This window comes from Mauremys reevesii, linkage group 3 (assembly GCF_016161935.1).
Source record: "Mauremys reevesii isolate NIE-2019 linkage group 3, ASM1616193v1, whole genome shotgun sequence".
In the NCBI taxonomy this organism is placed as follows: Eukaryota; Metazoa; Chordata; order Testudines; family Geoemydidae; genus Mauremys; species Mauremys reevesii.
In genome coordinates, this window is record NC_052625.1 from 197,632,766 (window position 1) to 197,649,998 (window position 17,233).

Sequence of the window (17,233 nt, forward strand, 5' to 3'; positions counted from 1 at the left end):
GACTACAACTGTTTGAAAGAGAAGGGCTTGAAAAAAATCCCTTCTGGTATGAACGCCTGCCTGCCTGTCTGGGAGACTCTGGGCAGATTTTTTCTGAAGACTCACTCAGGAATAGTTTCTTGATGACCAATTGCCACTCTTTGGCTATACCCAAGGACCTGTTATTTTGAAAATGTAGCCCTACGGTGCACACCGAAGCTTGTAGAATAGTTAGGTTAGACCATTTTTAGTTGGAAGTTGTTGGGCAACCAAAAGGGATCCATTGTCACAGCTGCAAACACTGTCCCACCCTGATGATATCATTTCTAGAAATGCAGCCAAGCATATAGTAGTGACAGGTTCTTAGAATGGGGCTGAGTCACTGAGATGATGGGCTGCCATTTTAGAGATCTGAGTTCTGTTCCCAGCTGTGTAACCTCTCAGTGGGACATGAGGCTTGAGTTTATAATACAGGTTGTTCCAGGCAGAGAAGTATTAACACTAGCCAGCAGCAGAAGTGAGATTGTAAGTTACAGTCTTCCAGCTTCCAGCCCTATGAACTTTGTCATAACCTAGACCAAGGGTATGTTGAGCGTGGTTGGCATGAGTTCATTTTGTGTTTATCCCATCCAGTTGCTCAAGTCTATGATTGCCTGATTCAGGAGAAATACATGCAGTGGAGGTAGATTGAGCTGTGCTTTAAGCAGCAAGCCTCAGAAAGATCCGACGAAAACATTATGGGAAATTTTCCCACTAATGGTCATAATTCAGTCAAATCTCAGTGATTTTTACTCGGGGCAGCAAAGACACCTCCCTCACCTCAGAATAATTCCTCTCAAATTTTATGTATCATCTGCAAACTAAAGACGTGCTAGAACTCATGAGAAATAAGTCAGAAACATGTTTCTTACAGAAAGTGTTAAGCAATCTTAGTACAAGCTCCCAGATATCCCTTTGTATCATCCCTAATTTTCATTTACATCTTACCTGGTGCACCCTGGAGCACCAAAAAGAAAACAGCAAAGAGCAGGTAAAGGATCTTCATGGCTCAAGGTCGGCCAGGAACTCAATGTCACTAGAGAGAAGAGATAGCAAGACAGAGAGGACATAGAGTCCCTATATTTATAGGTCATGGAGATATACTGAGCTCTAGAAATATAATTTTAATTCAAATGACATATGTGTTCTATAATCTCTTAATAATTATGATTGTTGTCTATGCAGCTCCATAGAAATAATAGGAGGATTTCAGAGAAATACTATTGTATGAGGCAAGAGACATATTACAAGCACTTGTCTTGTAAGTAATTTTAAGATTCCAGTGTCTTAAATTAGGTTTCATGTGGTAATCTCTTTCCTTAGCCAAAGTTCAGACTGAAGAATTATTGCACAATTACATATTTTATTAATCAAGATAGAATTGAAAGCAATTATTAAATTAAAGAAAGCAAAAGGAAGGAGGTTGGATTTTCATGTTTATGAAATTTTTAACAATGAATTTATGATGTGATGTTACAGTTTACCAGGAAATGATAAAACACATCGATTCATTCAAGACCTTGTCACAGTCATGTTACATAGGCAAACTTTACCCTAGTTCTGTACAATGTTGGGCAGTTGACTTTGGTACCAACATGGAACTAGGAATCCTTTAAAGCAGATTCTTATGCATTTCTAATCAAAGGTGTTCATCAGCGGAATTATGGGAGTGCCGGTGGCAGTTCTAACAAAGAGCTCTAAAGTTACAATTTAGAAAACCAGAAAAGTTACTTTAAGTATTGACAAGTATTGACTAAGAACAAGAATTGAATTAGTCCTCACACATTGAACCCCAAACACATAATGTAGATCACTATTCCAATTTCTGTAGAATGTTACCAATATTCTTTGTTCTTAGGCCACTTGAACTAAATATTCAAGGTTAAATAAATATTCCAATAGTGGCAACAATTTTGAGCTTACCAGCCAATTCAAATCTGCTTCCTCTTTTTGTGAAAGAAGCTGTCAATTTCTCTCAAACACAAACACTGTATGATTTCTAGGCTAAACTCTGAAACACTCTGGGTCTCTCTCAGCTATCTTCTATGGAGGAGATATTTCCTTTTACAAGTATCAGAGGGGTAGCCGTGTTAGTCTGGTTCTGTAAAAGCAGCAAAGAATCCTGTGGCACCTTATAGACTAACAGACGTTTTTGCAGCATGAGCTTTCGTGGGTGAATACCCACTTCTTCAGATGCAAGTGAATACCCACTTGCATCCGAAGAAGTGGGTATTCACCCACGAAAGCTCATGCTGCAAAAACGTCTGTTAGTCTATAAAGTGCCACCGGATTCTTTGCTGCTTTTCCTTTTACAAATATTTCAAAACTTTAACACTCAATCACATTCTGAGCTAGCCTAATTTCTAGACAACTAAGGTTCAGTTTATTAGGGAAATACACATATACGTCACACATTCTATTAAAGCACACACTCCCATTTCTGTGACCGGTCTGGGCGACATCCAAAACTTTGGATAACTGGGCATTTGGACAAACAAATGTGCAAGACAATTTAGTGCTAGAAGGCAGAGGTAGCAGGAGGAGGGGATGGAGCCAAGCAGGACTTTGTCCCTGCATGCTGTTATGATGGCGGTCCCCCTGAGCATGGACAGATCCCCAAAGGAGGCAGCGAGGGGAGGGGAGAGAAAAGGGGAAGGAAGGCCAGAGGAGAGAGGGAAGGAGACGGGGAGGATCCACGGGAAACAAGAGCCTCCTTGGTGCTGCTTGAACATTTCCCAGCACTGACAGCCCCGGGGGAGCAAGCCGGCCCTACCCCTCAAGTTTTGCACTGGTGTTTGTGGAGCCCAGGACACTCAGTGTCAGCATGCCCTCAAGAAGCAACAAGGAGTCTCCTGTGTCCTGTAGTTAAGCCCCCTCTCCTCCTTTTTCCTTCCCTTTTTCTCTTCTCCACCCTCCTCTGCTTCTGTTCATTCTCCTCCCTCCTGCTCTGTTCTCTTTCCCGTAACTCCTGTGCTGTGTCTCCCTTTGTCCTTTCTCTCCTCAAAGTTTCGCCTTTCAGTATTCACCGTAAACCCCTTCATCTGTTTCTTTCTTCCCAGTTTGTTTTTCTCTCCCTCCCCACCTTTTCTCCTCGTCCTCATCTCTAACTCTGGAAATCCTCCCAAATCGCAGCTCCCACAGCCCTAAGGTTAGTTCATCAGTGGGTGATTAACTAATGCAGCACTACAGGGGGGACACATTGGGCATTTGGATAACTAGGATTTCTGGATACAGGGAATTGGCATAACTGGAATTGTCTTGTAAATGGTTTAAATTCAGGTAAAATTAAAATAACCAAGCTTCTATTTGGGTAAACAAAATACATTTAATTTTGCTACTTATCCATTAAAACTGGCATGGAGTCTTGCTCTCCATCTCTGCATTACAGTGGTCCTGAGTGGTTTCTCGAGATAGCTAGAAATATTCAGGTAGCTCATTCACTCAAAGGGTTATCAGAGCTGTGTTCTTCTTCTCTTTCTGGATCTCTCAATCATCTCCCTAGATAGAACTTTAGAGGAAGAGTTAATAGGGGGATTATAAGAGAAGCGACTTTAGTAGTTACCAGACAGGGGGCACTCTCAGTAGCTAGGCGATGGCAGTCCTGCTCGCCGTCTCTCTCATCCAGTTATAGGAGCTTCAGGGAGTGATGCTTTGACCGAAACAGCCTGTTTTATACAGTTTTGAATGCTTGGTTTCTTATTGGCTGTTGTGGGCCAATCAGAAAGATCTTTGCTTGTGGGGAAGATTTGAAATGTCCAACCATAATTTGGAGGTTGGAATTCTTGCAGTTCTGTCTCTGGAATATTCATGGTCTTTGTGCAAAACATCTTGTGCCATCCCAGATTGTATAAGACACATTAGACCACAATGGTTTTTGTAAAATATCTTGGGACATATAACGAACACCTGCTGGTTTAGCTCTGACCAGCAATACACTTCTGTAGGCCACTTCCCATATGCCTCCCTGCGCTGTGGCCGTTGGCCAACTTGCCATGACTCTGTGTCCTTCTCCAAGTGGCAGTTTCTCTGTCAGCACTTTGAGCTACTGGCAGAAATGTCCATTTATGTAAAGTCCTTTCACATTTTTGGATGATTCTGTATGATTTTCATAACTCATCAATGCTGCAACAAAGTCATTTGACTCATTGATTTAATAGTAATAATGTTGCTAACTATTCAATCAGTATTAAGAGATACGGCTCTAAGTGGTTCTGTACCAGTAGTCGTGTAATCGCTACACTTTATTTGTGAGATAGTCAGATTGCATCATATGATTACAAATACTACTGATGATTATGTTAAGGTTAATCAGGCCTTGTGGTTGTTTAGGCCTTATAACATAGATATTATCTAAGTTCACCCTTCAGATTTTCACTTCAAATGTATCACTTTCTTTAATAGAAACCAAATATTTTGTTACCTTTGTTAAAATTAGTTAGACGTTATAGGTGGGGTAGGTAACAACATCTAAAGTTGAGGTTCCTTGACACTTTTTTTTATATGCCCTTGTTTTCAGTCACTGATGTAAGCAGAGTCTGAATGAGTTCTCCCCTGAAATCTAGTGATGAGCTGGGGAAGAGGACTTCAGGAGCTGACCTTGTTTGCCTGGGCACACCCACCCTGCCTAGGGGCTCAGCATGATGGGATTTCTTGCCCAAATGATCATTTTTAGCTGGTGTTGGATCCCCAGTCTCTTTGTTATTGAGACAGGGGTAATAATGGGTGGTTATCCTTGTTGTGTAAATCAAAGGGAGCAGAACTGTGCTTGGCATGCCCCGATTGAGGGACTCACCCTCAATGAAACAGTACTCGCTAGGAAGGGGACATGGGTGCCAAAGCCGAGTGCAGTTTAGAGGGGGTGGGCACAGGCACTTGTTCTTGGTACTGTGCGTGCATTCTGCTTAAGGATCCTAGACACCATTTGGTTCCTTCTCTCTCTCCACTGTATACTAACAGAGCTGATTAAGACTCAACTGAGAGTCTTGTTACTCACCACAGAACTGAAATCACTGGTAACCAGATCTAAGCATAAGGTCTGCTGTGGGACAGTGTTTCTGATGTAAGAGACTGCCCTGTGTGCGTTAGCAGTGAGGGTCCCCCAGTAACAACTAAAATCAAAGAACTGAAATAACTGATAGCTGTGTTATGGGGTGGGACCTGAAGACATCCCAGCGAGTGGCCAGTGCAGAGGAGTGAGCAAGGTGCCTTTTTCCCTTCCCCCCAGCCACGGTGGGAAGTGAACTCTGCAGATATATCTCTCTGAATTCTGGGTCTGCACTGACCATGAACAAACAACTGTCAGTGGGGTGCGGAGAAGGGAGGGGTACGTTAAAGGAACTTTAGGTTGCTGGACTTAAGAATCTGAGGCAAAAGGACTCTGCCCAATGTACTCTGGGGTGGGTCGTTTGCTCATGATTTTATGTTTATGAATCCTGCTTGCATCATTTCCCCAAATTAATGCTGGGTGACTTCCCTCCTTTTATTAAAAGTTTCTTTTCTAAACTCAGACTCTGTTCTTGCGAGAGGAGAAGTATTGCCTTCTTAGAGGCACCGAGGGGGAGGCGTGTAATTGTCACAGATTACTGGCTGGGGGCTCGAGCCAGTTGTGTGTTGTGTTATTGAAATGGCCATTCAAAGCCTATTATGTTATTGAAATGTTATTGAAATGGTCAGATGAGGAAAGGGAGGCAGTGCCCCATCCCTCCACAGCTTTAAGCTCAGGGGTTAGGGCCTCACTGGGGATGTGGAAAGCCCAGGTTCAATTCCCCCACAGCTTGATGTAGAGCAGGGATTTGACTTTGGGCTTCCTGCACTGCAGGAGGTGCCCTAGCCATGGGATGGTTTGGGGGAAGGGCTCTGTTGAAGCTGTTCCACTTTTTAGGAATAATTGACTAACTATTGGGGCAGGGATTGGATCTGGAGATGCTCCACTCCCAGGTGAGTGCCCAAACCACCAGGCTACAGAATCATTCTCAGTCCCTTTCCTGGCCAGTGGCTGAACTTTGTCATTCTCCTTGTTACCTACTGGATGTGCCATGAACTGCAAAGGACACCCAGCAAGGTCACATTAATGCTACAGCAGAGGCAGGTCCCAGAGAAGCAACTTGCGGCAGGTGTTATAAAGATGGGAGCCCCTTGGTCCTGGAGCATGGGAGCCAGGGACCTAGGGTAGAGTGACCATGTTGCCAGCTGCAGGGTTGCTCTCCTGGCCAATACACTGAGCATGCCCAGAGATCCCTGCTATCACCAGGCAGGGCTGCTAGCAAGGAACTGTCTCAAAAATAGGGTGGGTCTTGAGACAGAATTGGAGTTTCCCGGCTTTCTCTGAGTTAGTTATTCATCACCTAAATAAGTATTTTTCATTTTATCTCCACCTGTGGACAAAGGTGTGTTTGATAGAACAAATGTATGGGGGGGTCTTCTTCTTCTATAGTGTACGTTTTGTCATAATTTTCATATATAATTTCAAATTTCATCTGAATTTTTAATGGAATTTTGAAGGATGCTGTTGGGAAATTGAATTCCCTGCTCTGAAGTTAACCAGGAAAATCTGCACTCAGCAATCAGTGACTGGGCAATTCCTGTTCTGTTTTACATTTGTTATCAATATTTTAAATTTTTATTATCCCCTTTCTTATGGATATCCACAAAACCTCTGAGTGTCTCTTTTCTTTCTACAGGTGAAGGCATGGCTGATTGTCCTGGCAAGATGCCTGGGAATCTGGAAGACACACACTCACTTCTAAAATCACTGACTCCTGCTTCAATGGAAGTCAGAAGCACTGTTTATTTGGGTGGCAGAGAAATTATTGAGCTGGAGAAATTCCCAGAAGAGGCCCTTGCATCATCCATAGGGGATTTGTTACTCTCCTTTTAATAAAGGAAGTTGGTGTAAGATCACATTGCTGAAACTTGTACACGTGTGTTGTGGTGGGTGGAGGAGGTAGAGGTGGGGGGCTGTTTTTCTCCTTACAAATCTATTTCTTTTATCTTTTTAAGATTAGAAATAAAATGAAATACCTTCAAAAAGTCCCTATTGGTGGTTAATGCCACACAAGTATTTATAGCCCATGCTCTGCACATCTCTGTATGCTTCCATGATCTCATGTGGACAGATCTTTATGTATTCCTTACAGCTTTTACAAATCCATTTGATGTGTTTGGTTATCAGAGCTGGATTCAGTCACAGCCTGACTGTATGTCTTTGCCACAGTGCTGCATGGCACCTACACTCGTCCCGCTCCCCTGAAACCTCCCAACCCCCAGGACTCCTTCTCTTGTGCCAGAGCATCCAGGCATGGCTAGATCCAAGAGTTTCCCCTTGCAGAACTTAAAATGGCAGCGAAAAACCTGTAAACCCTTCACTGTACAGATGGGACTATAGGCAGCTCTGCGAGATTCTCTAAAACAAGGCCACATTGAGGAAAACAGAAGGATTCAGGCCAAGTTGCTTTAAGAGTTAAAGCCTGAGTCTGCTCCCGGTTACATTGGCAGGTGTAAACCGGGAGTGACTCCCCTGAAGCCATCATCATCATTACACTGGTATGACACTGTCATAATGGAGATTTGAATCAAGTCCATGATTTCTATGACAATACTAGCACAAGTTTACAAAAGGGAAATGTTTCAGCTATTTCAGTTGGTCAGATGAGCTCCCAAAAGCCTTATCCAATCCCATCTGTCCCAGATGTCTGCCAGTTGCCAAAGGGAAAACTGGAGTGAATGAGCTGACCAGGATTTCACCCTTTTGGTGTCAGAGTTCACACGATGCTGTGGTAACAGCGTGGCTGAAATCCCAACACGTTACAGCGATGACGAGCCGCTCAGCCACACATTTGATAATTCCATCACAAAAAGTCGTCAGGTGTGTCTGGCAAGGTCCACATCAACTCACACAGGAAAGCTTCTTAGATAATGTAGCCACTGAGTTTGGAATGGGGTAGAATTCATGGAGGTTGATGTAAAGCCCTCAAGCCAGCAAGACACCTGAGATGTAACCTGGAGAAGAAGTCAATTTCAACCTGACATGCCCACAGCCTCTGAGCTCCCTCTGGAGTTAGACCCACCTCCTGAGCTATCAAACTCTCCTTAGAACAGCTTCAACCACGCCTAGCTGCCCAAATCCTCTAAACCCGATCCCCACCTCCTCCTAATGCCAGTGTCCCTAAGTGACTGGCTGCACTGGAGGCAGAAATGTAACTTTGGCTAGCCACCCTGAGTATGTGTGTAGGGTTTCAGAAGGGATCACACACCAGTAATCCAGCCAGTTCCACCGCTAGTGCTGCCACAGCTACAATTCCACTTTTTGTGCCCTAGCTGAAGCAGAACTAGTGCAGGTGCGTCTACCGGAGCTGGAAATTACACCTCAAGCCCCAATGTAAAGGCACCCTTAGAAGGATAAGTTTTGCACTGTTGGGGAACAGAGAGGTCAAGGGCTCATCATCCATGATCTAGCAACCTTTCCAAAGTGTCTTTCACTGGCACTCCTGACTCTCAACCACTCCATGACAGCAGCCTCAGAAAGATGCTCCTTCTAGTAGGAACCTGCTGTCTCACAGTGTAGCCTGCTGGATTTTAGGGACAAAACAATGTAGACAACCACAGAATGGCGACAGTCTCAGATGAATTAAGGCGTTGATCAGTTTTCAAAATGTAATACCTGCACATCTAAAAGCATAGAAAAATCTGCCTGAGATTTCTGATCTATGGTCCAATGGCAGAGGTGAGTTTCAGGGAAACTTGAAGATGGGATCAGAAATGAATTGTGGGATATCATGTAACCAATTGAAATAGCAGAAACCTTTACCTTTTGGAAATTAGTTCTCATCCTTTTATGGACAATCATGTGCTTGATTCTGATTTCAATTACACCAATTTTATGCTAGTGTAACTATGAGGACTTCTGTGGAGTTTCTCCTGATTTACAGCAGTCAGTGTAACAGGGAAGAGAATCAGGCATGAGACCGGAATGCAGTTTGGCCTGATTTCCCTTTTCTCCTCAATGTAGAAGATAAGGTTTTGGAACAGAGGTCGGGGGAGGGTCCAGGTGCCATGCAGCTCCACTGTACAGTCAAGCTGTGACTGAACCCAGCCCCTCTGACACCACAAAGTGAAAGGATTTGTAACAATTATAAGAAATAGAGAGCTACCCAAAGGAGTCCCTTGAAACCTACAGAGATGTGTGGACCATGGTCTGCAAACACCCAGGTCTGGAACTAACACGTGATAGCGATGTTTTTAGGATGTTTTATATTTAATTTTTTAAAAATAAACTAAATGGCTTTCTAAAGGAGACAAATGATAGAAACAGCCCCCTTGCCTCCCACCAACACACACACATTTCAGCAAGATTATCTCCAACCAACTTGCATTTATTAAAAGGAGAGTAACAAAACTTATATGGTGATTCAAGGGCTCCTTTCTGGAATTTCTCCAGCTCACAAGGTTCTTTACAGCCCGGATAAACAGCACTTCAGGGTTCCATTGAGCAGGATCTGAGGATTTTAGAAGCAAGTGGCTATCTGCCAGATTCCTGGAGATCCTGCTTAGACAATCAGTCAATAAATTGACTGTACAAAGAAAAGAGAATCAGATTTGTGGATGTTTTTCCATAGAAAAGGGCTAATATGAAGGTGGATTTTAAATCAAAAGGAGGAATTGCCCATTCACCTTGGGTGGGTGGAGATGTTCCTGATTAACTCTGGCACACGGAATACATTTTCCCTACTGCAACATTCTATTACAGAGTTTTAAGGGGAATAGTCATTTGTATCTAAACAGGTGAACTGGCTGCTTATAAAATCTATACTGCACAAAGGCATGATTCACATCCAGGTACAGTTGTTGTGAAATGCTGCACTGTGCTGGTCTGTCTCCAATTTTAATGAATTTGTCAGGAAGGACCCTTGAGTGAGGACAGGTCACATGTCTGGTTACAATGTCCGGCCAGTTTTGAGTTAACTAGTTTGAAAATATTTCACCTTGTTTATTTTTTTACCTTCCCTGCTCACACACAAACTTACATCCACCCTCAGCTGTCAGTAACCTCTAAACTCTTAGGCTTTTCTTTGTCATCAAGCTGTAGCTTTACAGTTTTAAAGCCTTATAAATATTGAGTCTCTGCAGACAGCAGCCATTTTGTTCCCAGAATTTCACAGGTTTTAAGGCCAGAAAGGACTATTTGATTATCTAGTCTGACCTCGAGCCACAGAATTTCCCCGAATTACCCCTGTATTGAGCCCAGTAACTTGTATAACTGGATTATCTTCCAGAAAGGCATCCAGCCTTGATTTGAAGACACCAAGAGATGGAGAATACGTCATTTCCTTTGGCAGTTTGTTCCAATGGTTAGTCACCCTCACTGATAAAAATGTTAATCTTATTTCTAACTTAAAATTCTCTGGCTTCAGCTTTCAGCCACTGGTTCTTGTTGTGGCTTCTCTGCTAGATTAAAGAGTCCTTGAGAACCTGGTAATGTCATCTAAACGTAAACTAGGTTTGCTTATCAAGATCTAATGTCCTAAAAGCCCTGCTGAGTGACGTTAACTATATTCTGAATCTTTAATTCTTTATTGATTGAGTCAGTTTTCCATTATTTTGCCGGGAATTGATGTCAGGCTCATCCTTACCCAAATCATCCCACCTGCCATTGTTACCTATTGGCAGAACAGTAACACTGTTCTACTCTTCTGGAATCTCCCCAACATTCCAAAATTCATTAACAATGATCAATGGAACAGAGATGTCGTTACCCAATTCTTTGAGGATTCTCGAATGGAAGTTATCCAGGTCTGCAGATTTAAAAGTATCTATCCCTAGTAGATGTTATTTAACATCTTCCTTATTTACTCATGCAGAGATAGTAGTCACCATCCTCATGTAATATCAGTATATCAACCTGTCTCTTTCTAAATACAGCACCGAAATATTTAGTGAAAACGTCTGCCTTTTCCTGCCTCATTATTAACAATTTTATCACCACCTATGAATGGGCCCGTACCATGGTTAGGATTTCTTTCCTTCCTGATATTTTTAAAAATGCCTTCTTGTCCTTAGCCCTACCAGCCATAGGCTTTTCCCTGATGTCCTTAGCTTCCCCTCTCATATAGCTAAACTTCATCAATTCTAATTTTAGATTGACTGTTATCTATTTCCCCTGTTTCCCATTTGTTACAGATATTGTTTTATTTCTAATTGTTGCCTTCACTTCCCCTGCAGACTGATACAGAGCAGATGCAGCCTGTGCACTCACTCCTGCAAATTTTGTTTTCCTACTTGACTTCCCTATTCTAAAATATAAAAGCAATGTAGACAATGGGGTGTTTGGGTCCCTGCCCCTGCCCATGTATGAAGCTTCAGGAACACATGGAGAATATAAAAGAACCATAAAGGGACTCAGGGGGGATTCTCCCAAAGCGTGAGCAGCACACGGCTGCTATAATAGGCCTATGCAGTCCCTGTTGTAAACATTGGAGCTGGGGAGGTGCTGGAGACGGTGGAGGCTCTCAGGTCTCTGGGGGAAATCCCTGTAGCACTGAGCACTGCAGAGAATCTGAGCTGCTCCAGGCTGTGGAGTGTCCCACAGGCAGCCTGGGTAAGGCTGTTGTATGTAAGAGCAGCCAGAGGAGTGGTTCTCATACATGTTGGGGCCACTCCAGTCCCCAGGTGGCCCATGTGGGCAGCACAGATGTGGCTTGAAGACTCTTTGGCCTCTGGACTGGATCAGGTGTGTGGAGCCTCCAAGAACATTAAACAACAGCTTGGATGTAAAAAGGAGAGGAACACATTTTTTCTGTTCACACTGCAATGTCTGCCTTGTGGAAAGTTGAACTTACCTTCGACAGCAAACGAACCCGTTACCGCATCCTCCAATGGGTCTCCAATTCAGGGGACATTTCCGAAAGAAACAGAACCCCCCCCGGTTTATGCATCGCATTCTGGAATTCTGAGCCTGGGAGAATTCTGCAGAAAGGAAAAGAGTCTGAATTATCATTCTGCAGAGCAGGGTAAATAAGAGCTGTAATTCCAGAATGCCAGGTATTTCCCATTCACTTACACCTGGCCAAGATAGCCCAATTATCCCCAGTGTAAAAGCGTATCACAATTTTAGTACTACTTCTTAAATGGGTGTAGTTTTGTGCACATTCCGTGACTGACTCTAAGAAGGGAACAGAGTGAGGTAATTAAACAGGGGCCCTGGCTCTCAAGCTGCAGGGTTGAGAATTGTAGCTCTGAGCACAGACAGCTTTGCTGCGCCCTGCCTTTAAGCAATGGAAAGCAAGTAGCTGCCCACATCTCTATCTTCCTTTAGCGGCTGCTGCTATGGGTGTGATTCCCTCAGGCTGTGACAGTGATGTGCCAGGCAGTACCATCAATGCAATTTGGCTACATAGGGTTGAACTGGCTCAGCACTGGGTTGGATGACTACAACTGTTTGAAAGAGAAGGGCTTGAAAAAATTCCCTTCTGGTATGAACGCCTGCCTGCCTGTCTGGGAGACTCTGGGCAGATTTTTTCTGAAGACTCACTCAGGAATAGTTTCTTGATGACCAATTGCCACTCTTTGGCTATACCCAAGGACCTGTTATTTTGAAAATGTAGCCCTACGGTGCACACCGAAGCTTGTAGAATAGTTAGGTTAGACCATTTTTAGTTGGAAGTTGTTGGGCAACCAAAAGGGATCCATTGTCACAGCTGCAAACACCGTCCCACCCTGATGATATCATTTCTAGAAATGCAGCCAAGCATATAGTAGTGACAGGTTCTTAGATAGAATGGGGCTGAGTCACTGAGATGAGGGGCTGCCATTTCAGAGATCTGAGTTCTGTTCCCAGCTGTCTAACCTCTCAGTGGGACATGAGGCTTGAGTTTATAATACAGGTTGTGCCAGGCACAGAATTATTAACACTAGCCAGCAGCAGAAGTGAGATTGTAAGTTAGTCTTCCAGCCCTATGAACTTTGTCATAACCTAGACCAATGTATGTTGAACATGGTTGGCATGAGTTCATTGTGTGTTTATCTCATCCGGTTGTTCAAGTCTGTGATTGCCTGTTTCAGGAGAAATACATGCAGTGGAGGTAGATTGTGCCGTGCTTTAAGCGGCAAGCCTCAGAAAGATCCGACGAAAACATTATGGGAATTTTTCCCACTAATGGTCATAATTCAGTCAAATCTCAGTGATTTTTACTGGGGGCAGCAAAGACACCTCCCTCACCTCAGACTAATTCGTCTAAAATTTTATGTATCATCTGCAAACTGAAGACATGCTAGAACTCATAAGAAATAAGTCAGAAACATGTTTCTTATAGAAAGTTTTAAGCAACCTTAGTACAAGCTCCCAGATATCCCTCTGTATCATCCCTCATTTTCATTTACATCTTACCTGGCGCACCCTGGAGCACCAAAAAGAAAACAGCAAAGAGCAGGTAAAGGATCTTCATGGCTCAAGGTCGGCCAGGAACTCAATGTCACTAGAGAGAAAAGATAGCAAGACAGAGAGGACATAGAGTCCCTATATTTATAGGTCATGGAGATATACTGAGCTCTAGAAATATAATTTTAATTCAAATGACATATGTGTTCTATAATCTCTTAATAATTATGATTGTTGTCTATGCAGCTCCATAGAAATAATAGGAGGATTTCAGAGAAATACTATTGTATGAGGCAAGAGACATATTACAAGCACTTGTCTTGTAAGTAATTTTAAGATTCCAGTGTCTTAAATTAGGTTTCATGTGTTAATCTCTTTCCTTAGCCAAAGTACAGACTGTAGAATTATTGCACAATTACGTGTTTTATTAAGCAAGATAGAATTGAGAGCTATTATTAAATTAAAGAAAGCAAAAGACAACTTAGTGCTAGAAGCCAGAGGTAGCAGGAGGAGGGGATGGAGCCAAGCAGAACTTTGTCCTTGCATGCTGTGGTGATGGCGGTCCCCCTGAGCATGGACAGATCCCCAAGGGAGGCAGCGAGGAGAGTGGAGAGAAAAGGGGAAGGAAGGCCAGAGGAGAGAGGAAAGGAGACGGGGAGAATCCACGGGAAACAAGAGCCTCTTTGGTGTTGCTTGAACATTTCCCAGCACTGACAGCTCCGGGGGAGCAAGCCGGCCCTACCTCTCAGGATTTGCACTGGTGCTTGTGGAGCCCAATGCACTCAGTGTCCGCATGCCCTCAAGAAGCAAGAAAGAGTCTCCTGTGTCCTGTGGTTAAGCCCCCTCTCCTCCTCCTTTCCTTCCCTTTTTCTCTCCTCCACCTTACTCTGCTTCTATTCATTCATCCCTCCTGCTCTGTTCGCTTTCCCGTATCACTGTCTCCCTTTGTCCTTTCTCTCCTCAAAGTTTCGCCTTCCAGTATTCACCTTAACCCTCTTCATCTGTTTCTTTCTTCCCAGTTTGTTTTTCTCTCCCTCCCCATCTTTTCTCCTTGTCCTCATCTCTAACTCTGGAAATCCTCCCAAATCGCAGTTCCCACAGCTCTAAGGTAAATTCATCAGTGGGTGAGTAACTAACACAGCACCACAGGGGGAACACACGGGGCATTCGGATAACTAGTATTTCTGGATACAGGGAATTCGCATCACTGGAATTGTCCTGTAAACGGTTTAAGTTCAGGTAAGTTCAGGTAACTTTAAAATAATCAAGCTTTTATTTGGGTAAACAAAATACATATAATTTTGCTACCCATCCATTAAAACTGGCCTGGAGGCGTGTTCTCCAGCTCTGCATCACACTGGCCCTGGGTGGTTTCCTGAGATAGCTAGAAGGATCGTTCAGGTAGTTCATTCACTCAAAGGGTTATCAGGGCTGTGTTCTTCTTCTTCTTCTGGGTCTCTCAATCATCTCCCTAGATAGAACTTTAAAGGGAGAGTTAATAGGGGGATTATAAGGGAAGCGACTTTAGTGCTTACCAGGCCGGGGGAACTCTCAGTGGCTCGGGGATGACAGTCCTGCTCGTTGTTTCTCTCATCCAGTTATAGGAGCTTCAGGGAGTTAATGCTTTGCCCCAAACAGCCTCTTTTATGCTTGGTTTCTTACTGGGTGTTGTGGGCCAATCAGAAAGCTCTTTGCTTGTGGGGAAGATTTGAAATGTCCAACCATAATTTGGAGGTTGGAATTCTTGCAACTCTGTCTCTGGAATGTTCATGGTCTTTGTGCAAAACATCTTGTGCCATCCCAGATTGTATAAGACACATTAGACCACAATGGTTTTTGCAAAATAGCTTGGGACATATAACGAACACCTGCTGGTTTAGCTCTGACCAGGGCCATTTCCCATATGCCTCCCTACGGCGTGGCCCTTGGCCAACTTGCCATGACTCTGTGTCCTTCTCTAAGTGGCAGTTTCTCTGTCAGCACTTTGAGCTACTGGCAGAAATGTCCATTTATGTAAAGTCCTTTGCATTTTTTTGATGTTTCTGTGTGTTTTTCATAGTTTATCATGCTGCAAGAAAGTCATTTGACTCATTGATTTAATACTAATAATGTTGCACACTATTAAATCACTATTAAAACACACTGCTCTAAGTGGTTCTGTACCAGTAGTCGTGTAATCTCTACATTTTATTTGTGAGATAGTCAGATTGCATCATATGAGGAAAACACTGTTGATGATAATGTTAAGGTTAATCAGGCCTTGTGGTCGTTTAGGCCTTATACCATAGATATTATCTAAGTTCACTCTTCAGATGTTCACTTGAAATGTATCACCTTCTTTAATAAAAACCAAATATTTTGTTACCTTTGTTAAAATTAGTTAGACGTTATAGGTGGGACAGGTAACAACATCTAAAGTTGATGTTCCTTGACACTGTTTCCTTGAGCTTGTTTGCCTGGGCACACCCACCCTTCCTTGGTGCTCAGCATGATGGGATTGCTTGCCCAAATGATCATTTTTAGGTGATGTTGGATCCCCAGTCTCTTTGTTATTGGGTCAGGGGTAATAATGGGTAGTTAGGCTTGTTATGCAAATCAAAGGGAGCAGAACTGTACTTGGGATGCCTTGATTGAGGGACTTACCCTCAACTAAACAGTACTTACTAGGAAGGGGACATGAGTGCCAACATCAAGTGGGGTTTAGAGGGGGTGGTCACAGATACTTGTAGAATCATAGATTATTAGGGTTAGAAGGGACCTCAAGAGATCATCTAGTCCAACCCCCTGCTCAAAGCAGGACCAAATCAACCCCTCAAGGATTGAACTCACCACCCTGGGCTTAGCAGGCCAATGCTCAAACCACTGAGCTATCCATCAGGTGATGTGTATGTAGCCTACTGAAGGGTCCTAGAACCTGTTTGGTTCTTTCTCTCTCTCTACACCAGTGTTTCTCAACAGGGGTTGCTGCTTCTGTAGGGAAAGCCCTTGGCGGGTCGGGTTGGTGTGTTTATCTGCCCTGTCCACAGGTCCGGCCTATCGTGGCTCCCACTGATCGCTGCTCTGGGCCAGTGAGAGCTGCTGGAAGTGGCACTGTCCGAGGGATGTACTGATTAAGACTCAATTGAGTGTCTTGTTACTCACCAACGACCTGAAATCACTGGTAGCCAGGTCTAAGGATAAGATCTGCTGTGGGATAGCATTTCTGATGTAAGAGACCGCCCTGTGTGCATTAGCAGTGAGGCTCCCCCTTTAATAACTAAAATCAAAGAACTGAAATAACTGATAGCTGTGTTATGGGGGGACCTGAAGACATCCCAGCAAGAGGCCAGTGCAGAGGAGTGAGCAAGGTGCCTTTCTCCCTTCCCCCCAGCCACAGTGGGAAGTGAACTCTGCAGAAATATCTCTCTGAATTCTGGGTCTGCACTGACCAAGGACAATAACTGTCAGTGGGGTGGGGAGAAGGGAGGGGTACATTAAAGGAGCTTTAGGTTGCTGGACTTAAGAATCTGAGGCAAAAGGACTCTGCTCAAGATACTCTTGGGATGGGCCATTTGCTCATGGTTTTATGTTTATGAATCCTGCTTGCGTCAATTTCCCAAATTAATGCCAGGTGACTTTCCTCCTTTTATTAAAAGCTCCTTTTCGACACTCAAACTCTGTGCTTGTGAGAGGAGAGGTATTGCCTCTTAGAGGCACCCGGGGGTGGCATGTAATTGTCACAGATTACTGGCTGGGGGCTCGATCCAGTTGTGTGTTGTGTTATTGAAATGGCCACTGAATGCCCATTGTGTTATTGAAATGACTAGATGAAGAAAGGGAGGCAGTGCCCCCATCACTCCACAG

The 17,233-nt window shown here is 43.6% G+C and overlaps 1 long non-coding RNA gene across 2 annotated transcripts; it reads right to left on the minus strand.

Annotated features, from left to right (window-relative positions):
• Positions 1–3,421: 3,421 nt before the first annotated feature.
• On the minus strand, positions 3,422–14,999 carry LOC120402022. Of its 2 annotated transcripts, none has more exons than XR_005596916.1 (4): positions 14,926–14,999; positions 13,400–13,487; positions 11,853–11,979; positions 3,422–3,526 (listed from the first exon to the last, which is right to left on the minus strand). It is a non-coding gene; the product is annotated as an uncharacterized LOC120402022 (long non-coding RNA). The 2 variants fall into 2 exon arrangements; XR_005596915.1 differs by lacking the exon at positions 3,422–3,526 and adding an exon at positions 9,427–9,587.
• Positions 15,000–17,233: the final 2,234 nt, after the last annotated feature.